The following is an 11239-nucleotide window of genomic DNA, read 5'->3' as shown; positions in this document are numbered from 1 at the left end:
GTGGGAGGCGGGATGTAGGAAGTACACCCCGTTCTTCTTAATACATATAAGTACATATACATACATATGTACGCACATACTTATAAACGAACTTTCACATGTAGTTAAACATACTTAATTGTATATATTTATTTAAAAGTTATTTCTCCCATGCAGCGAAGTATGTTGTATATATGTATGCAGGTATGTGTATATGCAGATATCCTATTTGTTGCTATATGACACTTTGGTAAATAAATTTGATTTTGCCGTCATCGCCTCGAGCGTTGGCTTGTTCTGTGTGTTGTGTGTGAGTGGGCTGTTGTTTGTTTCTGCATGTCAGGTTGTATGTTATACATATGTAAATATATATGTGTATGCCACACGAGAGTTTCGAGCTTATCAAAAAAGCGTAATGTGCGAAACATGACACTTGCTGGAATTTATGTGCTTGTATCTCATTAAGAAGGTGCAGCGGTACAGTGAAAAGAAGATATTTTATCACGTTTGAAGCTATTTTTGCTGTCAAATGTTGTTTCTCCCTTTTGCACTTTCTTTACTTTTTTTTTGTATTTGTATTGCAATAAAAAAAAAAAACAAAAGAAAATATTTTACTTTTTAACAACCCCCTCGATATCACCCGCTTCGCTAAATGCATGAAATTTCTGCGCGCTAAATTAGGTGTAATTTCAATAAATCTCAGCATAATTAAACTATGCGAAAAACAGAAGATTTTAAATTATTTTAACCATCTTCAAGTTTAGTTTGAATTTAACTGTCTGACCAGTGAATCTTTCTAAAGCTCTTTCGTCTCACACTCATATGCATTCAAAATAATTCACAATTCCTATTTAAAAAAAATTTAATTTGAATTTTCAAATATGTGGCACCTCTGCTATACATACATATGTATGTAGCTTAGAACGAAATCTTTTTCAAGACTTTCGATTAAAACCTACAAATATTTTAATAACTAATTTAACTTATATACAATATAACTATATTTGAATTTAGTTTTAAGACAGGTGGTAACCCTCTTTAAATACCTCATAAGATTCTACATGTTCAAGCTGAACATTTCTAAACACTCTTATGTTTGACACTTAAATTTGGTATAATTATTTTAAATTCGACCTTTAAAAAAGGTGGCAACCCTCTCCAAAATATTTTCCAACTGAAACCTTATTAAAGACCTTTGGTCTGACACCCATGTTATTATACGTTTCTACAGCAAATCTTTATATACATTTTTCGGGTTGGAAAAAATAGTTGAGGCGCGATTTTTAAAAATTTTTTTCTATAAAATCTGTATTAAATATTTTTTAGAAATTGTGCCCGAAAATTGTTGATTTGGAAGAAATTTCTGACTATAGTAAATCAAACCGATGGTTGAAAGTTGTGCACAAAAATTCAGGAAAATGTGAAAAATAAGTCCTGGCTGCTGGCAGTTGGGCGATACCTCGATTGCAAAAAGGTCGTACGACCGGTGTCTACTTGTCTTAAAAGCTTCAAGAAGGAAAGACTTGATGCTCGATTTTTCGTTTCGATTAAAATTGTTTTAAGAATTTAATTATTAACTATTATTATTATTCTATTGTGTTTGTCCGCAGAAACCTTAGAAGCCAGTCATAAAAATATAAGGAATGTGAGATTTTCCCAAATTATCATCACTTAGGTCTACAAACAAAAAAAAAATAAAAAATTTAGATGCAAAAGACAACATTATAAATTATATTTGAAATAAGTTGTCTTATTTATGGAGCAAATTAAGAAAAAATTGTATGTATGATCCTTTTTAAAGAATATTTTAAATTATAAATTCCTTTCAATAACTAAAGTTCATAAGGGAGGTAGTCATTCCCTGGTACCAAATGAAACAAAATTTGCCAAAGAGCTAAAAAGTTTTAACTTTATAAGTTATTATTAGTTTTTAGTACATTCTGATCCCAAATGTAGCTAAAATATCATTTTTGAGAAAAAGGATATATGGGTGGTGGTCATGTTCTTGCACCGAACAAAAGGAAATTTGCCACAGAGCTTAAGGACTTACGTTCACAGACAGCTACCAAGTTTCGATTTATTCTGTTTATAATTATTGCTAAACTTAAACTTTTAAAATTAAGGATGTATTGGAGGTAGTCATATCCTTTCACCGATATTGCCGAAACTTGGAATTTTTCTTATTTTACATAAAGCTTTTAATTGCCTAAATATTTTTAAAAAGAAAAATGGACAGCTATGTAATTACGAACTTTGATTGTTCGAAAAAAAATTAAATCAACGCCATTTTTTATCAACACAAAATACTGGCGGAAAAAAAATTAAAAAATACCAGCGAGAATTTTTGCTGCACATTGTCGTTGAATTGTTCAAAAAATTCAGAGTAAAAAGGTCGAAATTTAGGCGAAACGTTTTTGGAATTTCTCTAAATGTTGTACTTGGCTTGAATCCTTGATTTTTAAGTGTTTAAAAGTGGTTAAAACGCAAACAATATTCTTATACAAAAAAAAAAAAAAATACCAAAAAATTTTTGCTTGAATAAATGGTGAACATTAAAAAACAAATCACCAAGCGGTTTTTTGATTCAGTGTATTTGTCTATAATAACTCCAGTTGAAGTTTTTTCAAATGATGAAGTTTCATTGTTGTCTTGCGCTTTTGGTTGAGGGAAACTGAGAAGATGCCATTAATATGATCTCAAATATGATCTCTTATTGAAATAACGGAAAAATAACAAAACTATAGTTTTTATTACAATAAATAAAAAAAGTAAAAAAAAAAAATTATTCACTTCAGAGTGCATTTCAACCCCTGCCAATTTGAATTCAAAGTGAACTTGATTCAAATTCACTCGGAAGTGAATTGCAGAACCTGCCGGATCGGTAGATATTTTCCAGACTTGGTAAATTTTTTTTCAAGTGGATGGTAAGTATTTTTTTCGTCAGTGGCAACCCTGGTCTGGCATTAAAATCGTTATCATTCGGCCAAATGAGGACCGATTGCGACAAAATGGGTATAATTTGGAAGACCATCGCTTGGCGGTTCTTCTTATATTTCGCACTCCCGGCATTTTTCATTAATCAAAGAAATGCAACGAAGCGATAGCCATACGCCACTGTGAAAGCTTTCATAGGTCATCAGTGCGTATACGCAACGGCAGCATTATGAATAGAGCGCCAAGTTGCTCACATTGCCTTTTTTTTCTTGGCTAGCAAAAATGTTATAATTAGCGTTTATTTTTTAGGGTAACTAATGGCAACTTACCTTCAGTGAAAAACCGTAATAAAAAGTATATGTAGTTTTTTGTTTTTTTTTAATTTGAAATGCACAACTTGATTTGTTGACTCTTTTGTTTTTTTGTATTTATTTTATTGATTCATAATCTGATATTTATGTATTTATGCTTACACATGTATTTACCTTATGTTGTTACGTACGTATACTCAATTTAGTTTCCTTGAAAAAAAAAAAACGTTGAAAGTGCATTAAATAAAAGAGCAGAGCACACACACGCACGCACACACGCGTGTATGCTGCATGTGAGACTCAGCAAAATTTTTTATGTAGTAAAATTATGTACACAATTATAATTTTTTGTAATAAGTAGTTTTAAAAGTTTAAGCATAGTTTGGACATTATAACTAATTAACTTACATTAGAGATCATTTAAAAATAATATCACAAAAATAATAAATATACAATTTTTTAATTTAACATACAACACTTCTGTAGTAAGTTATGTTTATATGCACATTTTTACGCACGTAAGTGCTAAAGACTTATATTCTACTTTTACAATTTAAGTAGTTTGCAGCGCTTAGTTGCTTTTACAGTGACTCAAACGAGTGTTGACGTCTTAATTTTTTTAAATATTCACTGTTTTTCAGGTTAAATTTTTTTTTGTATATAAAATCATGTCTTATTTATACGAGTACTTTAACGAAAACTTTATGCATAAAGCCGTCAGCACAAAAAAAAATGTATAAAAATTCAGTTTCAAGATTTGACGTTTTTTTGTTAAAATTTGATTCACAGTGACTTACGTGCTGTTTTTTTTTTTAATTTTCAAAACCTTTTTCAAGTAAATTTTTTTTGGCTATTTTTCTATAAAAAATATTGTCCAAGCTTTAGTCAAAACCAAATAAACCAGAGCTTCAAACTTTATACAAAACTTAGGAAAATTCAAAAAATTGGTATTAAATGTTGCGTTGATTTTTATTTAATTTTTTTTTTGTAACGGTTTTTGCGTTTTGTTTTTTTTTTTTGTACAACAAGTACAATTTATGAAAATTGTCATTGCATTTTATTTCATAAGAAATTCATGCTTATATGGAAAAAAGTCCAAAAATTCGTCCGCAAAAAACAAGATTAAAAATCAACGCGATCCTTTAGCCGCTTGAAACTTAACTTTATTCTACAAAAATTGTATGCGCTATAAAANTTTGTTAAAATTTGATTCACAGTGACTTACGTGCTGTTTTTTTTTTTAATTTTCAANGCTGAAAGTTTGTTGAATTTTTTTAAATTTTGCATAAAATTTGAAAATTTGATTCACAGTGACTTACGTGCTGTTTTTTTTTTTAATTTTCAAAACCTTTTTCAAGTAAATTTTTTTTGGCTATTTTTCTATAAAAAATATTGTCCAAGCTTTAGTCAAAACCAAATAAACCAGAGCTTCAAACTTTATACAAAACTTAGGAAAATTCAAAAAATTGGTATTAAATGTTGCGTTGATTTTTATTTAATTTTTTTTTTGTAACGGTTTTTGCGTTTTGGTTGTTTTTTTGTACAACAAGTACAATTTATGAAAATTGTCATTGCATTTTATTTCATAAGAAATTCATGCTTATATGGAAAAAAATCCAAAAATTCGTCCGCAAAAAACAAGATTAAAAATCAACGCGATCCTTTAGCCGCTTGAAACTTAACTTTATTCTACAAAAATTGTATGCGCTATAAAAATGCATATCCAAAAATATTCGAAAAAATTCATTTTAAAAAGTTTCAAATTTTGCTGAAAATTTGTTGAATTTTTCTAAATTTTGCATAAAGTTGGAAAGTGTGTTTTATATGGTTGCATGAGCAATATTTTTTTCAAAATAAAAAAATTTTAACTTCAAAAAAATTTTGAATATTGAATAAAATCAATATGTGAACGCTTGTTTCAGTCACTGTATGTCCACTTCAGTACACTTTCATTACAATAAAATTTTAAAATTTAGTTTTATAAACAAAACGAGAAATACATTTATTTCTTACGCACTGCGTCAGATATTTCTTTTTTAATATGCTAGTATAACTTTTTAATACAATTTATGTTTGTATATGGAAAATATGCATGTATTATTTAGTTGTAGGTATGTACTTGTGTATATTAGGTATCATTTTGCGTATACATATGTTGCATTATTTGTTCTTGTTTATTTACTTAAATTTTTTCTTTTATTTTACACTGATTTGGTGTCTACTAAAAGGAAGATTTAGTGTTGTTGTTTTTGCTTTTTTTTTTTTGCTTTCTTACTATGAATAGTAAAATCGAGTATTTTGTTTAAGTAATGGCTATACTCCATGCATATTAGGCCTGATAAAGGGATTGCTATGATACAAGTAATTTCTTTCCTGCTTTTTGATTGCAGATTATATACATACTTTTTTGAATGTTCGAAACTATACATTTTTTCTCACTTTGTATTTGTATTTATGTACGCATATGTATTTTTAAACGATAATGTAGTATTTCCCGCTTATAAGTCGCTGCTTCTGTGAATTTATAGTTGGAAGGAAAGATTTGTTCAGTACCTAAAGAAATTAAGTAAGTAAATATTTTAAAATAAGTAGATATATAGGATGAAACATAAACTACTATTTATCATTGGTGTATATTACAGCTGCAAGGCGCTCTTCCGGTTAAGTGAGTTGACTGTGCGATTTTTTAACAAAGTAACTAACCCGCTCTAATGTACAGTCATATGATTATTGACAGTATTTTTCAATATAATCTTTTTGCTTTTAATTATAGTTAGGCGATGTTATATATTAGTTACAGTTTGCTGCCAAATTTTGAGTTGTCTTTAGTGTGTTTAAGTGTGAATTTTTCCGAATACTCAGTTATTACATTTTATATAATGGATTTTAACATGTAACGGTATACACACTTATTTCAAAAACAAAAGTACAATATATTTGCACTGGCGTCTGTTTGTTTAAGGTGTTTTGTAAATCGTATACATACTTACATTTCTTGAGTTGGGTACGCGCGATATATATTTTTATTTACACTTATAGGAAATATGAAAAAGTGTAGATTTTATGTATGAAAAAAATAAGAATTTGTGACTTGCCAAGTTTACATTTCACTTAAAGCTTTTCTTGATTTGCAAAGTCCTTATACATAGCACTTAATTGAATATTGCTCGGTTACCTTGATTAAAAATAGTATGAATTTGTTTTTGAATACTGTCAAAATATCAGAAAAACAACTAAGGTTTGGTCAGATTAGATTGATTGAGATTCTAGCGAAGAAGAACAGCTGGTTCTTAGTTTATCCAAGGATGAATAGAATTTAATCACTAGTCGCAATGCCATGTTCTGAGATTCACAGTAATTTGTTCATCTGTGGGTCGTATACATATATTATCCAATTAGAAGAAGAATACAAAAGACAAGTTTGGTCAAATGCGATTTGCAAATCGCTTTTCAATGGCATATAATGTGCTCAAGGGTATCCTCGTTATTGTTTAGATTGCACACGTGAGATGGTGTAAGACGGTGTTCCATAAGTACCCCAACTAAATATTAGTCTGTAGTTTACACTAGGAAGTTCAAACACATATTTAGTTGGTGGTTTGTTGTGGTGTAAAATTGAAGCCATGACCTCAGAATTATCTAGTTTTGTTTTGAAATAAATTAAGTCACGTTGACCGATTCAAACTGTGTATTTCTATATAATCTGGCGTCCAGTAGATAAAAGCGTATAAAGAGCATATTTTTTTTTTTTTGCTCTGCACTAACCTACACAAAGTGCTCATAACGACAGTTACTGTCAATTAATATATTCATACACGAGCAACGGCTGGTTTTCATTAGGTCAAAATCATTGACATCAAAAACTGCCTTCATCAGGACATTTGTTCGTTTCATTACATTTTAAAAACTAACCAAATGTCGATACCGCAGTGCATGTCAAAGACTGCCGACAAATTTCGGTGTCAGATGTTTGACATTCCGTTTTCATTACAAATGTAAAATGTGAGAATAAATTTTTACAAAAAGTGTAGAATACCGATCTTTTAGCTATAGACAAACCAAAAATGTAACTGGAATCATGCTGATTTTTTTCATAAAATTACCTTTTTTGAAGAAAGTTGCATAATTAGTGCTATAGAAATTTTTATTATTTAGAAGGTACAACTTATTAGCTCATATAAAAGGGCTTTTTATAAGGCAAAATTTAATGAAAGTAGTGGTAAAAATCGAAATTGTATATACATTTTTTTTAAATGCCATTTACCTAAAGTTTATTATAAAAATCGTTATAGTAAATACGTCGTAAAAATGGTACTAAATTAGCTTTGCAGTGGCATCAATACTTTTCTAATCGGTCAAGTAGTTTCCGAGATATTAAACATATAAAAAATAGGAAAGCTGAAGTTTAATATGTTATATTTTCTTTGTTTTTTACATGCCCCAAATAATTAGTATGGTTGAAATCAGCGTAAAAAGTTCTATCGATCTGCATTTTAGTTTTTTTTTTTTTGTAGCTAAGCGGTCGGTATTGCAGCTTGAATCAGCTGTTCGCTTGGCGTACGAAATCAAAATTGCATTTAGAGCTAAAGTGGCCTGAGAGCCCACACATATGAAATTAGGAAACATTTTAATAAGCTTTTTAAGGTTTGCACATGTGGTGAGCGTAGTCGAATATGTAGATTAAAATAGCATACTCAGAATTTTGAATTTACCCTCAAAATCTTGGCTTAATGTTGAAAACCTCAGTTTCGGTAGGCTGGAGCTTGCACTGGGCCTCAAAATCAAAATAATATTAGTGCGGCATGCGACTATTTTCTTTTGTGGGTTTGATGTTCATTATTTTTTTTATAAAAGTATGTATAGCTCGTTGCATAACAACAAGCATATAAATCCAAATTTCAAACTTTGTGCGAAAATTAAAAAAAAAATCTACAAATTTCAACAAAATTGCATCAAAGATTCAAACTTTTTAATCCAAACTGCAAAAATCCGAGTTTTAGAAATTTTTTATTTAACTACCATTGTTAAGCATTTTCGTTTATATGAAAAAAATAAGCATTCTTTATACGGACGAAATTACAACTCACGGACTTGCCATCAAACAGAAAAATTTTTCAGTTTTACTATACCGGTTGCATTTTTAGACCAAGCATAACAAATCTTGAAAAATGCCGTACTGGATTTTCATTCTGAAACGAATCGAACCATTTTTTACAGTGGTTTTCGGTTCGGTTTTGGCGTTTCGGCTCGAAGCCCGAAAAAAGCGACGGTTCGGTTCAAAACCGGTTTGCAGCCGTGGTTTTAACCATTAATTTTTGTTGTTTTTCAGTCAATAAGTCTATTTACAGGGCTATAGAGTTTCTTTCAGAGCATTGTTTATCAGATAATTCAGTGCGAAGGTGACTTATGCCGCGGCCGTAAGTTGATTCTTTTTTGTTCAAAAAATATTTTTAGAGCCCTTTAACGGACGAAAGTCTTTTGAAAAAAGTTAACCATATCGCTTCTTTTCAATAAAATCTCAAACAAATGAGTGTTGTTTGACGATGTCCAACGGTATCTATGCAAAAGGCAGCTTCCCATTGCTTTTTCGAATATCCAAAAACAAAAGCCTAGCGCATACACTGTGTAAAACTCAAATAATGCATACACACATTTCCACAACGCGCTCAGTTTACACTCAAATGCTGTAATTATTTCCACTCAATACTGTTTGAAAAAAAAAATACTGGTTTATCAGGTGGCTCACTATTTACCCCGCCTTATTGTAAAGTTGAGAAATAAATAAAATAGAAATTCACAATGGTTTTTGTTGGACCCTGGTATATACATATCTACATATGTATCTGTATATCATCATGGCTTAGTATGCATTCCCATTCATTTGTGAAATCGTAAGTTTTTTTAAACGACAACAAGTGTGACAGTAATGGCTGACATTCGTCTCCAATTCGTATTCCGTATTGACATCTCACTTGCACACTCGCTTAACGAACTTGACGGACAACATTTCATCAAGCTCGGACATAGCGAATGTAGATATGTATGTATGTATAGCACATACACAAGCCAGCTATGATGCTGACAGCATGCACCTCGTACCGAGGGGTGCCTACTTGGGGACTGCGTGTGTGTATGTGTGTGTTCGTGTGTGTGTGTGGAGCCAACACGGTGGCGGTGCACATTAATTGAATTTTNAAGTTTCTTTCAGAGCATTGTTTATCAGATAATTCAGTGCGAAGGTGACTTATGCCGCGGCCGTAAGTTGATTCTTTTTTGTTCAAAAAAATATTTTTAGAGCCCTTTAACGGACGAAAGTCCTTTGAAAAAAGTTAACCATATCGCTTCTTTTCAATAAAATCTCAAACAAATGAGTGTTGTTTGACGATGTCCAACGGTATCTATGCAAAAGGCAGCTTCCCATTGCTTTTTCGAATATCCAAAAACAAAAGCCTGGCGCATACACTGTGTAAAACTCAAATAATGCATACACACATTTCCACAACGCGCTCAGTTTACACTCAAATGCTGTCATTATTTCCACTCAATACTGTTTGAAAAAAAAAAAATACTGGTTTATCAGGTGGCTCACTATTTACCCCGCCTTATTGTAAAGTTGAGAAATAAATAAAATAGAAATTCACAATGGTTTTTGTTGGACCCTGGTATATATCTACATATGTATCTGTATATCATCATGGCTTAGTATGCATTCCCATTCATTTGTGAAATCGTAAGTTTTTTTAAACGACAACAAGTGTGACAGTAATGGCTGACATTCGTCTCCAATTCGTATTCCGTATTGACATCTCACTTGCACACTCGCTTAACGAACTTGACGGACAACATTTCATCAAGCTCGGACATAGCGAATGTAGATATGTATGTATGTATAGCACATACACAAGCCAGCTATGATGCTGACAGCATGCACCTCGTACCGAGGGGTGCCTACTTGGGGACTGCGTGTGTGTATGTGTGTGTTCGTGTGTGTGTGTGGAGCCAACACGGTGGCGGTGCACATTAATTGAATTTTGATGCACTTTCCATAGGCCCTCCCGCCGTGTTTGTACACTTGAAGCTCATATACGTTGGCCGGCTGGCTGCTTGGCTGTTAGACTGGCAAGTAAGGTGAATCAAATGCAGTGTGCGAGAGTGATGGACTGCTGTCGCTCGAGGTAACAAGGCTAATGGTTAAAAGAAAGAGATGACAGCATGCAACGCTCTCTCTCTCATTGCAACAAAAAGTTGCAGGTTTATTTTGTATTTATTTTAAACTGGTCGTCTCTGCTTCTCAGCAGCGGAACGTTTTTTATGTTGTTGTTTATATTATTTGCAAAAAGTTTTGTTTATGATTTCTCTTGCGCTGAGTTACTCTCAGCTGTTATTTTAAGCGAAATACTCTTAAATATATATACTCTTATTTCTACTCTTATTTAAGAGCATTGATTTCAAAGAGCGTGTTTCTGCACATTGAGAACAGCGCCTTAGGTAAGAGCGAAATTTTTTAAGAGAACTTTGACTTTCTGAGAGCAATTAATAAGAGAGAGCTTATAAAGAGAAAGGCAGCACCGAGAAATAAATGTAAGAGCACAATGGCATAATTTATTTTATTTTAACGATTTCCCCAACTTTTGAAAAAAAAAAAANTTGAGAGCAATTAATAAGAGAAAGCTTATAAAGAGAAAGGCAGCACCGAGAAATAAATGTAAGAGCACAATGGCATAATTTCTTTTATTTTAACGATTTGCCCAACTTTTGAAAAAAAAAAAGTTTTGACCGTTGCCAATTAGTATTGGTNGCCGCATACACTGTGTAAAACTCAAATAATGCATACACACATTTCCACAACGCGCTCAGTTTACACTCAAATGCTGTCATTATTTCCACTCAATACTGTTTGAAAAAAAAAAAATACTGGTTTATCAGGTGGCTCACTATTTACCCCGCCTTATTGTAAAGTTGAGAAATAAATAAAATAGAAATTCACAATGGTTTTTGTTGGACCCTGGTATATA

At 31.5% G+C, this 11239-nt stretch overlaps 1 protein-coding gene across 1 annotated transcript in view; it reads right to left on the bottom strand.

The window, feature by feature from the left end:
* Positions 1 to 5250: 5250 nt before the first annotated feature.
* tio (zinc finger domain-containing protein tiptop) overlaps positions 5251 to 11239 on the bottom strand; it is a 19126-nt gene continuing 13137 nt past the window's right edge. The window contains exon 3 of the transcript XR_001846964.1: positions 5251 to 5777. The gene's annotated coding sequence lies outside the window, so the exon portion shown is untranslated. The remainder of the gene's footprint in view (positions 5778 to 11239) is intronic.

The sequence above is a fragment of the Rhagoletis zephyria genome, unplaced genomic scaffold, assembly GCF_001687245.7.
Source record: "Rhagoletis zephyria isolate East Lansing unplaced genomic scaffold, Rhagoletis_zephyria_1.1 Rzeph_scaffold_00426, whole genome shotgun sequence".
Taxonomy (NCBI): domain Eukaryota; kingdom Metazoa; phylum Arthropoda; class Insecta; order Diptera; family Tephritidae; genus Rhagoletis; species Rhagoletis zephyria.
Note: the sequence above shows the minus strand (reverse complement) of the source record. Positions and strands in the feature narration are given on the sequence as shown.